Raw genomic sequence first — 14,897 nt, 5'->3', positions numbered from 1 at the left:
AAGCAGAGAGTAGGTCTAGCTTTAGGGTTTTCATAGTTATCTTCAATAACTTCACTTACCTCTACAAATCCAAGAAAACAACCAGATTCATAATAAAATTTGTTATTTATTATAATTCTGATTAATCTTAATTATTATCTTGAATAATAATTATCCTCTCTCTTAGGAACTATAATTATCATAAATAATTATAATATCTAAATTAATTCCTTCCTCTTTCTGTTAGGGTTTTTGTATTTATCTTAATTATTATCTTAAATAATTATTAAAATTACAGATAATTATCCTCTTTCTGTTAGGGTTTCTATAATTATCTTAGATATAACTATAACTACCCAAGATAATTATCCCATGGTAACATTTATCCTCTTTTGTTAAGATTTAATATAACCATAATTATTTTAGATAGTTCCAAAGTCAATATTCAAAATATCCTCGTGACCCTTACCCAAATTTAAGCCCTTTTCCTAGAGATAGGATAATTTAGATTTCTAGACCAATCCACGGGTTCTAATAGCTATCCCATGGGTCCTTGAGCTTCCATAATAAACAAAAATGGTTTCCAATAAACAAAATGAGCTTCCATAATAAGCTAATTGGGCTTCCAAAATAAGCAAGTCATGTTTATATAATAAACAAAATGAGCTTCAATAATAAGTCAACTGAGCTTCCAAAATAAGTCAGTCATGTTTCCATGATAAACAAAATGAGCTTCAATAATAAGCCAACTGGACTTCCTAAATAAGCCAGTTGTGTTTCTATAATAAACGAAATGAGCTTCAATAATAAGCCAACTGGACTTCCTAAATAAGCCAATTGTGTTTCTATAATAAACGAAATGGACTTCATTGATTAGCCATTATCCATATACCATTTTAGTATGGTACAAACATCACCCCTCTTAATTGTTAACTCGTTGGAGAATTAAGAAAATCAAAAAACGGATCATCTGTCGTGGCTCGTCTATAATCGCCTTAAGCCATTTATCTGGCGCCCTTCGTGGCCTTGGCCAGCAGGTTGTTTAGAGTCGCCCCAAGCTGAGCTTAATAATAATGTAAAGCACCTAAAATGTACTTTACATTTTATATTCCAGTATTACTTGAACACCAAACATGCCGATCTTGGTATGATATTGTGCTCTACATTTAGCCAAACCTCCATTGATAAGTTCTTTTAAATCCATCTGATAGGCTCTTTTAAACTTCGTAAACTTTGCCTTGACCATTATACGTTAAAATGAGCCCATTAATTTTTACCCTTTAACTAGAATCCTATTATTGGGGCTTAAAACAGATGGGTTTTTGGGGTTTTTTTGGAGTCATGAAATAATAACCCATAGGACCCCTTATCTATATTTTTCTCTAATGTTTAATCTACCCTTCATTTGATTAGTGCTAATTAAATTGATTAAGCTAATTAATCAGTCTTAATGAATCGATTTAATCAAAACACTAATCATTTGAAAATCAAAATTTGATTTTATTGAGTCTTGAAGAAGGATAAATGTTGATTTTGGAAAGAAAAAAAATTGACAAATTTTGAAGACAAATGACGAAACCCTTCATCACAAAACTCAAGATAACCTTATAATCAACTCCCGACATCAATTTTATCAGTTCAAATCCGTCGAAAATCTGGAATTTTCTGCAGTAACGCTTGGGTAAACTTGTCGACCCAGCCGAAACACCACATAACGGTTGGGATATTAAGAATTCCAAGCCGTAAATAACTAAAACCTTTGGGATATTAGGAACTCCCAGCCGTGATTAAAAATATCGGATGAGACATTACGAACTTCTGGCCGTAATTCTTCCATGAATTACCCGAGTCTGCAAAACGGCTGGGTATACAAACTTTCCCGACCGTAATTAGATTTGAAAGCTGATTTTTTTTTGATTCAACATGAATTCTTAATACGATTGAAAATTACTGATACTTTCATTAACTAGACCACAATAAAACTCATTACATGCTTAATATATCCACGTTACAAAGTTGGTTTTAGTAACATCCCTTCCGATGTATCAAGAAATCTTTGACGATGGTCATTTGAGCTTCGAAGTTGAAATTATAACCTTTCCATTTTCTGCATTCCTTGTTAGCTTGAGAATCGAAGTTGCTTGCACATACGAAGTAAAGCCATATACTCTTCCACTTTTTTTGCGTATGTTTGAGAATCGAAGATACAATTCAATCCCATCGCGGTTGTTAGGGTTACCTGTTTCACTACAAAAAAATTCAAAAATCGTCTTCCAATAAGATTGACTTGGTACACCACCATTCCTTCGTTTTTCTCCCTTCTTTGGATAGCATAACACAAAATTTTGACAAAGAGATAAGTCTTCATCCAAATTAAAGTCGGGTTTATCCTTTGAGTACATTGCATTGAGTTATTAAGAGTTTTACTAGAGCTTGTAGGTGTGATTTTGATTTGGAATGGGTGGTTATATGGAGAACAAGTTATTTCAAGTTTAAATAGGTGGTTGAACAGCTAGCACCTTCTATAGATTAGTCTTTAAACGGATCTATTTTTCAAAATCCAAAAAACTAGGCGATTTGAAGTGGTACAAGTGAAATTATAGCGAATTACGGCTGGGAAATGCTAGGTATACCAAGCCGTAATTATGTATGCCCTGCAGATTTGGTGGTCTGTCAGAGTTACGGTTGGGATTCCCGGTCGAAATTCTGATTTTTTAATTTTAGGCAGAATAATGGCTGGGATTCCTGTCCGTGAACAACATTACGACTTGGATATGTAGCCGTTTTTATGAGCCTTTTTTTTGTTGGGTTTATCAGAGTACTAAACGACTAGGAATGTCCCAACCGTAACCAACCACGGATGGGTTTCCTAACCGTGCGGAGTTTAACGGCAGGGAATTGTCTAGGTCGACCAAGACGTAAATATATTTACGGATATAATTCCTTACCGTGATTCCAACACGGCTTGGATATCTAGACGTAAACATAAGTCATTGTAGTTCAGGTAATTCAGACCAAAAAACGGCTAGGCGTTCCCCAACCGTGAACCTCTTACGGACGGGTTTCCTAACCGTTTTGAGTTTCCCGGCTGGGAGTTCCTAACCGTTGTTCTTTTTACGTCTATGAAAGATTGTTTTCAAGATTTATAGACATTTTCGGCTAGGTTTTGTGAAGCATCGACCTAGCCGAAAATGCCTGAACAAAACCAAGATGTTGTTTTTTCCCTCATTTTTCTTTGATTAAACACATTGAAAGACTAAAATTAATTCATACATGCAAAGTTATGAAAATCCATCCATCTCAATCCTTAACCAAACAACGAAAAACATTAAAATGTCAAAGGCTAACAAAATATCCATGAAGTAAAATACTAAAAAACGAGTGGATTGTCATTCACTTGAGTCCTCCCCCGTGGACTCGTTCAGAAACTCATCCAAATCGTCAACTGGTGCCAGTTCAACAACTCTCGCCTTTTTACCTCCTTTTCTTTTGGCACCTTGAGGTGGAGTCTTTTTACCTCCACCACGTCCACCTCGAGCACTTGTTCCACCTCGACCTTTTCCACCACGAGCAGCACTTGTTCCAGCATGACCTCCCTTTGTTCCTCCTTTTTTGCCGCCTTTAGCACTTGTTCCTCCTTTTTTGCCGCCTCTCCCTTGCTTTGATGGAGCTTGCTGACGGGGGGGGGGGGGGGGGGGGGGGGGGGGGGAGTATCCGAGTCGTTGTCAATAGGAGAAGGAGACTAGCCCTCTTATTTCTCCTTGATCGTGCACCTTCTTCAGGATATAAACCTCCTTTCTCAGGGAGTATTATGCCTTGGACTCGATTCCGAAGTAATCTTAGTTCAGGGATTGTTAACATCTCTCCCGCATCAATCATACCGGTGATGCTTTTGGACAACCAATTAACTCGTTCAATCTATTTTTCATATCAAGTACACTTATTCATAGATAATCAAAAAAAAAATATTTATAAACATAATTAGTAGTATACTTACCACCATGTTCTCCCATTCCTTTTGTTCATTTATCTCTTCCGCTGATTTTGAACTCTCTTTCGCCGCCTTCTTATAATGCTTCCGCGCCTCGGGATCCAAATTTTCTACATAAGGATAAGCCCACTTTTTATACCATCCCATGTAATTAGGATCCGCTTCAGAAGTCCCATGAGCAGCTTCAAGCCCTCTTGTACTCATTTAGTTTGTCGATTGGAAACGAGCATTCCAATGCTCGATCGATAGAGCTATTTTCGTTGCATAATTCAATTTGACAGTACTTTCCTTAAAGATGGAGTTGGCTACGCTCAGTGGAAAACGAGATTCTTGAGGTACAATTTTCTGGACAAAACCAATTTGGCGGAGCGTTCTACGAGGATCCAAAATGACGAACCCGGTTGAATGAAACAAAGGGCCCGTATAAGTCGCCACATTAGAAAATATTCTATCACCAACTTCCTCATCTCCATCCTCATCAAGTTTCAAATATGGATCAAACAAAACATCATTAATTGTCAAAGCATCCAAATTTCTCCTCATTTCGACCATTTCATTCTCTTTATACTTGTGTTGGGTCCCGTTAAAGGGGTATCTTCCTCCTGTAGGTTTCTCTAGAGGCAATTTTTTATCCCGTGTAGGCCTCAAGGATTTGAAATGGTCATAAACTCATGACTACGGAACAAAAATTAATCAATTATATACACAGACCAATATATATAAAAGTAAAATAAACCAACATTTGTTATATTAACACAAAAATATTTCCGGATAAGAGAAACACATCCCGTAATTTGTGTTTCGTTCCACCTAGTAGCTTTGCAAAGACTTTCCATCACACTAGCAAGGAGGGCGGTGCCCCACGAGTACATAGGTACCTCGTTTGTTTCCGGATCGAGACTGAGAGTCTTCAACCACTGCAAAAAACAAGCATTTACCCTATTTCCCGAGAAATCGGGAAAAAAGACGGTCCCAAGAGCGTACAACAAGTAAGCTATAGCCGTATGTCTAGCTCTTTCTCCGTCCATCACGAACTCTCCATTCTTGGTCCTACGGTCAGAATGCTCAAACTGGCCCCTCAGACGAACCAGGTTAATATTACTTGGCATATTAACACCTTCACGAGGTTCACCCAATTCTTTAGGTCCCCTTTTAGCTCTGGGCTGGTTTCCATAACCAATCTCAAACTCTTCTTCCGTTTAATCTTTGCTCCATCCAATACAATGTCTAGTCAAGGCATAAAGCTCATCATAAGGTAGAGAATTGTTGAAACCCTCATACACAGCTTTTCCTTCCAAAGCAAAACCAGTGATTGACTTTACATCATCCGGAATCATAGTCATCTCGCCGAATGGGAGTTGGAAAGTCAGGGTTTCGGGCCAGAATCTTTCTCTAAAATTACAAACTGTCACAACATCATACGATTTCTGCAGCGCCTCGATTGCAGACCATAACCCCGAAGGTTTTACCAAAGCTACCACATCTGGATGCTCTGGATCATCACCCTTTAAAGGCCAAAACCTTGGTTGTTGGTGCTTTAGTTTAGGAACCGCTTTATCGGGAAACTACACATAATATAAAATTTTGGTTTTTATGATTGAATATCCATGATAAAATGAAAACAACATATACTAGGTTTGATTTATTACGTTTGCGGCACAGAGTCTAGCAGCCCATGAAGACTCGTAACCCATCAAGACGGAACGATCTCTTGGCTCACCCCAAGGTTTCCCATTACCCTTCTTAGATATAAACTCCATGGCATCAATGATTTCTCTTACATTTTCCTTTGGTGGATACTTCTTTTTTCCATCCTTCTTGTCCTCCTCAACCACTGCTTTACCTTTATCAATAGCAGAACCACTAGAAGTGCCAACTTCAGTAATAGCAAGTACACCTTGATTTCCTCCACCTTCATTTCCTACAGTAACAACATCATCATCATTTCCTCCACCTTCATTTCCTCCAGCAACAGCAAGACCATCATTTCCTCCACCTTCATTTGTTCCAGAAACAACTTCACCTTCGTTTCTTCCACCTTCATTTCCTACAGTCTCACCTCCACCTTCATTTCCTCCAGTAAGAGAAACACCATCATTTCCTTCAGTAATATCAAGTACACCTTCACTTGTATTCCTTGCGTTTGCACCCAATGGTATTCCGTGACGGGGTTGCGGAGTGGGCTCACTAGAAGGTGTTACTTCTACTGATCTTCTCTTCCTCTTTTCTTCTTTTCTGTTCAAAGACAAACCAGACCAAAATGCAAAAGAAGATAAGTCACAACGGCTAGGATGTGTACAAAGTTCCATATGAAAACAGAATTACGGATGGGATAATTATCAAAAGTCCAAGACGTAAATAAAAAACGTCTAGGATAAATAAAAAATCTCAGCCGCAAATATAATAACGGATGGGAAGTTGATTTATCGACCAAGCCGTAAAAACCATAATGGCTGGGATTTTTTTTTATTTTCATTGCTTTCTCATATTACGGATAGGAAGACCTAGCCGCCTAATAAAATCGGCTAGGAAACTATTATTTACGGTTTGGAAAACCAATTACGGATAACAAAACCTAGACGTTACCACTACCGCTGAAACATGCATTCGAACTCAAAGACATATACGGCTAGGAAAGTCCCATCCGTGATTCAATCTTTGCGGATGGGAATAATTTATCTCGTACGCATCGACCAGAATTACGGCAGGGTATTCAACAATTTCCCATCCGTGAAAATTAAAACGGCTGGGAGTTCTTATATCTCCCAACCATGTTACAATTAAACGGCTGGGTATTCAACATATCCCAACCGTGATATATATTTACGGCTGGGAATCAAAGAACTCCCAGCCGTAATCAAATTCTGAAACTGTTTTTTCAGACCCAAAATCTTCGAAACCAACTGAAAGATCGAGAAAGAGCTTAAATAAACAGTGGTATTTCGATTCATACCTTATTGCTGTCATCTCAGGAGTCTGGGAGGCTGGTCCATCTCCTTCATTCAATTCCTCTTCATCTTCACTTACCACTTCATTAGTTGAAGTTGGTTTCTCTGCTTCAATAGGAGGTTGATTCGACAAAGAATGACCTAATTTTTCCTTTGCTTTCATGATTTTATACAATGAGTTTAATCGACGACGTAATTTTTTTGAATCGACGGTTAATCGTTTCAAACGAAGAATGATAGATGAAGAAGAATAAAATCAGAAAGGGGGAGTAAGGGAAGAAGAAGAAGAAAGAAAAGAGAGAGGTGATGGTGGGACGTTTTTTTTTTCTTTTAATGATTTTGATTTTCAATTTTTTTTTTAATTTAATGATTTTTTTATTAAATTAATCAGTTAATGGAAGGGTAGAAATGTTATAAGTGAAAATTATTGAGGGTGTTTTTGAACTTTTACATAAATCTGATCTCCCCCTATACCACTTAGTCTCCACATAGTCTTTCAAGCCCCAAAAGTCCCACCCCCTCAAATCCCCAATAACAGAGTTCTTTAACTAACACGTCACAATTTTTTTTGGCGTGGAAACGTAGCCGCCATAAACTCTTCCCTACGCAGAATAATCCATTCCCGTGTGATTCACGCCAACTGTTGGTGTGTTGGCTTTCGTAACCGCCAAAAATCCAAGTACTCTTTGCAGTGTGTCTCATTAGGAAACGAACTTCCAGGATCAAGACTGGTGGTCATACGGTCGGGACGCCAGTTTGCTACGCGCGGCTTTTCACATTCCTTGTATGATAGTGTTTCTCCTACTCAAAGTAATCTCCAAGCTCAATACGCTTTAATTGTGCCGTCGTTGATTAACGATGATGAAATGATTTTCGAGTGTTGGATGGCTTATGAATTATGGGTTTAATATGAATTGAACCTTGCGGGAATTGTTTTGGAGAATTTGAAGCCATAAAAGTTTAAGGCTATGGCAAAAAGAATATGGCTCACGACCTGTTAAAAAGTCTGAATGACCATTCTTGTTTCTTGCATTTATCTTTTTAAATGTCTTCCTTCCTGACAGGTGTCTCTAGCAATAACCTTCATCATAAGATTACACGGAATTGCAGCAGCATCCTTAGTAGTTCGACGTTGTGAATCCTTGGAGTTTGTAGAGAGAACAGCCCTCTTTATAGAAGAACAAAGGTAAGCTTTTATAATCTCATGTACCTTGGACGTTGTCTTTTCAGTTGATGTTCGTAATCTTCAATATGTTAATCAACCAATAATGGTAGTGCATCAAGAGCATATGACTTGTTCGTATTAATGCCTCAGTTGCCTTTTCTACTTTGTCCACAGCGAAGTGTTTAGGATTTGTGGCTTAGTCGTTGATTGCCTATATGTAGCTACTCTTTCCAATTGCATGTGGTTTGTATATCAAAATGACAATTTCCGATCCACCATGAATCCTATGCTTTGATTTTCTCGTGCAATGATGGATACTAGACTGCCCTTGGTAGCTTAATCTTTCTTTGCCATTCACTTGGACTGGAACGACAACACCACATCAACCAATTTGTACATGTCAGCTGTCCTTGCTTGGGATTGGGTTGGATGATCATTCTGTTTGTTTTCAAACTTGAGCAATCTCCAATGGGTAGCACACGTTATAGAACCCCATTAGCCTCCACTTCTCATTCAATCGCGTCCATATCAACTGGTGGAAAATATAGCCGTCAACACTTGAAATTCAATGATTTGTGAAATCCTGAAAGTCTTAGTCCGTGTCAAATATGTATTTCCTTTCTTCTACGGCAGTTAATCTCCTTCTATATGAGCGTCTTCGCACCTCCTTTCATTACCCACAACGGAAGTTTGCTACCTCCCTATGTAAGTACTTTCATTCTTCCTTTTGTTGTTCTCGAATTTTCTTCATGTTTTTCTAAAACAAGAGCATGTTTATGTAGCTTTTTGTTTGTTTGAGTAACAACTTACTCATCTCTTTACTCCTACTTCGAAAATACCAGGTAACTCGAGCACTGTCGCTGCACCTGTCTTAGTTCTTTCCTTTAAGATCGCTACTAGTATTTGAACTGTACAAGACTTGCTTTTGTTTTAAATTTCCTTGATTATCATCAATATGTCCAGCAACTCGTCATCACCTTCCACGAAAGAAACTTTATGTGATTGACCATAACATGCAACCGGATTAGACTCCTCTAGAGATGCACTACAAGAACCGCATAACGATTCTTGTTAGCATCCTCTATGATCAGCTACCTCTTAACTGATTAGCCTCTAGGATATTTCAATGGTTTGTAGTCATACCGAAGACAGCTTCCTACAATAATGAACATTCAAAGTTCTTGGTTTTCTCTTTAATAGAAAATGTTCCAAGCTATTTACCTTTCTCTTTAATTATAAAATATTTTGAAACATATGCGCGCCTGAAATGTTTCATAATAGCTTTACCGAGGATTTTACCTTATGTGAATGCAGGTTTCTCCTGTATTTGATTAGGCACATTCTTTTCTGTTGTCAGAAATGATCATCATCAGTACATCGAATCTGTAAATTTTTGTAGATGTCTATTACCCCTGTTCTTACCAAAGCTACTGCTTATACCCATTTAGTCATGTAGTCAGTTGCAGCTAACAAATACTTGACGCCCCCAAGTGCAGCTGGAAACGAACATACAATATTCAGTCCCTACTTGTTGAACGACCATAGGCTCACAACCAGATGCAACTCACTCTGCTAGTCTCTTTATAAGAGGGCCATGAAGCTGACAAGCCAAGCATTTTCTTATATAGTCCTTGCGTCACTCTGCATATAAGGCCAAGAGTAGTATTGGGATAAAAGCTTATGCGCTAGCCTCCTGCCTTCAAAATGATCCACACAGCACCCATCATGTGCCTCAGCAAACGATTGCTTCCCTTCCTCTCAAGTCACAAGGAAGGTATGGTTCCATTGCAATTATTTTTGTCTCTCTTTTTTACAAGTATTTCCTTATTAAATACTTGCAAAAAGTGTTCCCAATTCTCACAGGAGGTTGGTCGTTACTTCGACCCTAGCCACCTTCTTTACTTGTAGTGATATTGAAAAACATGCCCCATGTTGGCTGACCTTTTTGAAACGTGTTGATTTTTCTTCGGATTATGCCACACTTAAGACTTTTGTAACTCGTAATCTGATCGATATTCCCATGCTTCCGATCGACGCATGCTTATATGACTAACTAAGTATTTGTTTTCTCAGATGAATTTGTAGACGTGTGTACCGCCTCCATACTCACCAAAGATAGCACATACTACATCAATCCATTTGGTGTTGTAGTCAATTGTAGCTAGCAAGTAGTACACGCCCCCAGGTGCAGTGTAGTCTTTAGTCCAGAGACCACTGCTTCATACTCCGATTGATTGTTTGAAGCTATAAATCTTAGTCGGATGGCTTTTTTGACTTGTATTTCTCTTGGGAAACTAGTACACAAGCAACGGCTGTACCATCCGCCTTTGTTAATCCGTAAGTGTAAATTTTCCATGTACCACTATCTCTTCTAAGTATTTCTACCGAGTCTTTGATACTCTCCTACGTATCACGTTTGATGCCTTTTTACTTGCTTTTACATGTTCCCATGGAAATACTTGCTTTTACATGTTCCCATGGAAATGTCTCTGAGACTCCAAGTGAACACATCTTTATTTTATTTCAAAAGGGTAAACAAGCTTTCTTTCTCATCTACTGGAAATTCCATGCCAATAAACATTGTATGCTCTTTATTGATCCTGGATTTGTACCTCTATCAACTCTTCAATAGTTGGTAGTCCTCCTTCTCTTTTCCTCGATAAGAGGTTGGGAAGCACTGTGGTTGCTATAAATTCCTTCCCACTTGGAGCATCTCCGAGCCTTTTACTTCTGACCTTTTGTACTCTTCTTTGTTCTTCGAGTACCTTCTTTCTTTAGCTCCTTCTTTCGCTCCAACTTTTATTAAAGATGTTCTCTTTGTTAGAACTTTCGTTTCCAAGCTTGCATTTCTTGTACGATATTTCCCGAACTATTTGATTTGCCTGATAATTCGTTCCTTTATTTTTCTCTTTGATAGAAAAACACTTCAATTTATTAACTTGTTTATCTCTCTAATTGAAAAACAGTTAAGAATCTTTTCCCTTTTATATGAAGATTTGGTACATACCTCGCCGGAATACAGGTTGCTCCCATTAGCCGTCCCCATTATCTGTAGAGATACTCCCAAATAGCGAGGACGCCCCCAGGTGAGGAGGGAACTCAGGGAAGGAACCCATAATATCCAACCCCATCTCGTTGAATGTCACTGACTCATAGCCGGTCATAGCTCGCTTGCTGCTCTCTTCAGAAAAGGGTCATGTAGCTTACAAGTCATGCATTTATCAAGTTCTTTTTTCTTTTTCTTTTTTCTGCTCCTTTCACTGCTGCTTCTTTGATATCCAATAGATCCTGGAGCATGAAAGACGCCCCCAAATATATGTAGTTTATCATGGGCAAGGTTGCTCCCGATAACCTTTGCATGGCCCGGATTGTCACGTGTTGACTCATCGAAGTAAATTTTCCATGAGAGGACCGTCCCTAAAGAACCTTCTTTATTGGGTCCGTATACAGGCTCTTCATTTTGTCTTTGTCATGGTAGGACCGAGTTCAGGCTGTTTTAGCTTGGAAGAAGCCGTAACTTGTTTTGAAGAAAATTCCCTTTACCACGTCTTCATATTATCGCATGTAGCATGTGTTGTGTTTTATCCTCACAGGCTTAATTAGAGTCGTGCTCGTAACCGCGTGTTTGAAATTTGAATCTTGCTCAATGAACTTTTTTCTCGTAAAACTCTATAAGTTTTATACATACTGCTAGCTTTCTTCTTTGTTGGTGACTGTGAGGAATCGTTGTAATCGAGCTTGAATCCTGGATGCCGAACTTCGTAGCTTTGCTAGTTGGCGTTGTTGCCTATTCATAGCTTAGATGCAATGTTTCTGCACTCTGCTGCCCACTTGTCTGATTGAGGGAAGCTTAGCTTGAGCTAGAACGAGACTTGGCTCCGTCGCTGACACCCTGGATTGGTGCTTGCTGCAGGTGAAAAGTGTTGGTTCCCATGGCAGGGGAGAAGCTTCAAGATGAGAACATAGAACTGCTGGCTCGGAAAGGCTTTTTTCCCACGTCTAGGTGAAATTTTAGTGCTCACGGCAGGGGCGAGGCTTCAGGAACAAATGAGAGGGCTACCTAATACAAAGTCTTCTACTCCGTTTGCCTTCTTAATTTAATGTATGGTACTCGACGAAAAGGTAATACGACCAGCATTCTCACAGTATAACATGAATGGAAAACAACCAAAAAAAATCGAGATGGCACAAAAAGGACCACTAAACAATTGAGTTAGATCTTAAGTAAGTTAGGATGACTCCACTCCTATTTTGTTTTCCTTCGAAGTAGGAGTATTGGTAGATTATAGTATATTTTTATACAAATAACGGTGTGATATATATGAATGATCATAGTACCGTACCAAGTAATAATTAGACAAATGGAAAGGAACGAGCAAACCAGTATGTTGTGATACACCAGTTCGTTGTTGGTAGATCACGAGTTTTTTGCTCGTTCCCCTTAGTCGGCGCCAACAGATGTTGGTGCAAAAATATTCACTCCAACACTCTCCGAGATGCGTATAGGTGCATTAAATCTCTGTCGTTGATCTGATTCCTCCAAAGATGCTGAAGAAATTGTGAGTGATGTTGGCCGATTGATCTCCAACTGTTGATTTAACTCCACAAGAAATAGTTGATGATAGTGTAATTGATGTTGAATAGTGGGGGTACCTGCAAAAGTCCGGGAGAGTTTCTTAGCAGGTGTATTGTGTGGAAAAGGATTAGAAAATCTCTACCTTTGAGTTGAGATTTAGCCTCTATTTATAGGCAGGGAGTAGGTCTATCTCTAGGGTTTTCATAGTTATCTTCAATAACTTCCCTTACTTGTACAAATCCAAGAAAACAACCAGATTCATAATAAAAGTTTGTTATTTATTACAATTCTGATTAATCTTAATTATTATCTTGAATAATAATTATCCCCTCTCTTAGGAACTATAATTATCATAAATAATTATAATATCTAAATTTCTTCCTCTTTCTGTTAGGGTTTTTGTATTTATCTTAATTATTATCTTAAATAATTATTAAAATTAAAGATAATCATCCTCTTTCTGCTAGGGATTCTATAATTATCTTAGATATAACTATAACTACCCAAGATAATTATCCCATGGTAACATTTATCCTCTTTTGTTAGGATTTAATATAACCATAATTATCTTAGATAATTCCAAAGTCAATATTCAAAATATCCTAGTCCTCATGACCCTTACCCAAATTTAAATCCCTTTCCTAAAGAGAGGATAATTTGGATTGCTAGACCGATCCACGGGTTCTAAGAGCTAACCCATGGGTCCTTGGGCTTCCATAATAAGCAAAAATGGTTTCCAATAAACAAAACGAGCTTCTATAATAAGCTAACTGGGCTTCCAAAATAAGCAAGTCATGTTTCTATAATAAACAAAATTGGCTTCAATAATAAGCCAACTGGGCTTCCAAAATAAGTCAGTCATGTTTCCATGATAAACAAAATGGGCTTCAATAATAAGCCAACTGGACTTCCCAAATAAGCCGGTTGTGTTTCTATTATAAACGAAATTAGCTTCAATAATAAGTCAACTTGACTTCCTAAATAAGCTAGTTGTGTTTCTATAATAAACGAAATGGGCTTCATTGATTAGCCATTATCCATATACCGTTTTAGGATGGTACAAACAACCATGTTTCTTTGACTTCAATCTACTATCGACGCACTCATTAGCAATGAGAACACCATACAAAATTTGTTTCTCATGAATAAAAGCACCATGGAAGTCAGAGATGAGACTAGGCATAACCGTCTTCAGTCTATCAACAAACACTATAGATATAATCTTATAAGCACTACTAATTAAACTCAATGGTTTGAAATCCCCTGGAGTACAAGAGTCTTCCTTTTTTGGGATTAAGGTGATAAACGAACAGTTTAATCTCCAGTCCAAAGAACCAAATCTATGAAAATCATCTATCATCTTCATGAAATCCGTCTTGATTACACTACAACAAATTTTATAAAACTCAGTAGAGAAACCGTCTGGCCCAGGTGACTTGTTGCAACCCATATTCTTAATAACATTTAAAACTTCATCTTCTGAAAATTGTCTTTCTAACCAAACCTTAGATTCATTACTAATCTTAGTGGAAGGAAGAGAGTCAATAGTACACATACCGGATCCATTATCAGAAAAGAGATCAATATAGTAGTTTCGAATCTCCTCTATTATAGCATTGGGATCAAAACAATATTCTCCCTGAATTTGCAGTTTAGCTATAGTATTTCTCTTTCTTTTAGTACCGGAAATTCTGTGAAAATAAGCCGTGTTATCGTCTCCCCATTTAAAACCATTTTGCTTGGCTCTCAACTACCATTTTCTTGTTTCAAACACTTCAATACACCTCAACTTGGTGTTTGTTTGGAGTCTTTCTTCATACTGTTAAGATTGCAAAGCCCCGCTTTCCTCCAACAAGTTAAGTTCACTTATTTTTTCTGTAAGAATCTTTTTTTCTCTATTAACACCTCCAAACTCCTGGATACCCCATGGTTTAAGAAAAAATTTAAGATTCTGTAAATTTAAGAAAAAAATAGTACTGGAACTACCTGTGAAATCCATAGTATTCCACCAAAGTGCAATGTTGCTTACGGAATCCTTATGTTCCACCCATGACCTTTCAAGCTTGAAGTAAGGCTTACTTGTGGCTGTTGGATGAGTGTGAACCATTACTGGATTATGATCGGAAGTTGTTCTTGTAAGAACACTCTGGATAGCATTCGGAAATAATTCATCAAATTCCACACTGAATATAAATCTATCCAGCTTACACAAAAGAGGGTCCGTATGATTGTTTGACC

The 14,897-nt window shown here is 37.9% G+C and overlaps 1 long non-coding RNA gene across 6 annotated transcripts; it reads left to right on the top strand.

Moving 5' to 3' along the window:
- The first annotated feature begins 7,516 nt into the window (after positions 1-7,516).
- Positions 7,517-12,909, top strand: LOC113298770. Of its 6 annotated transcripts, none has more exons than XR_003334365.1 (5): positions 7,517-8,104; positions 8,258-8,788; positions 9,398-9,857; positions 10,157-10,420; positions 11,997-12,909. It is a non-coding gene; the product is annotated as an uncharacterized LOC113298770 (long non-coding RNA). The 6 variants fall into 6 exon arrangements; XR_003334369.1 differs by lacking the exon at positions 11,997-12,909 and having other exon boundaries at positions 7,517-7,728; positions 7,983-8,104; positions 10,157-10,721; XR_003334368.1 differs by lacking the exon at positions 11,997-12,909 and having other exon boundaries at positions 8,717-8,788; positions 10,157-10,723.
- Positions 12,910-14,897: the final 1,988 nt, after the last annotated feature.

This window comes from Papaver somniferum, chromosome 7 (genome assembly GCF_003573695.1).
Source record: "Papaver somniferum cultivar HN1 chromosome 7, ASM357369v1, whole genome shotgun sequence".
Taxonomy (NCBI): Eukaryota; Viridiplantae; Streptophyta; class Magnoliopsida; order Ranunculales; family Papaveraceae; genus Papaver; species Papaver somniferum.
The sequence above is the reverse complement of the archived record's forward strand: the minus strand, read 5'-3'. Positions and strand labels throughout refer to the sequence as shown.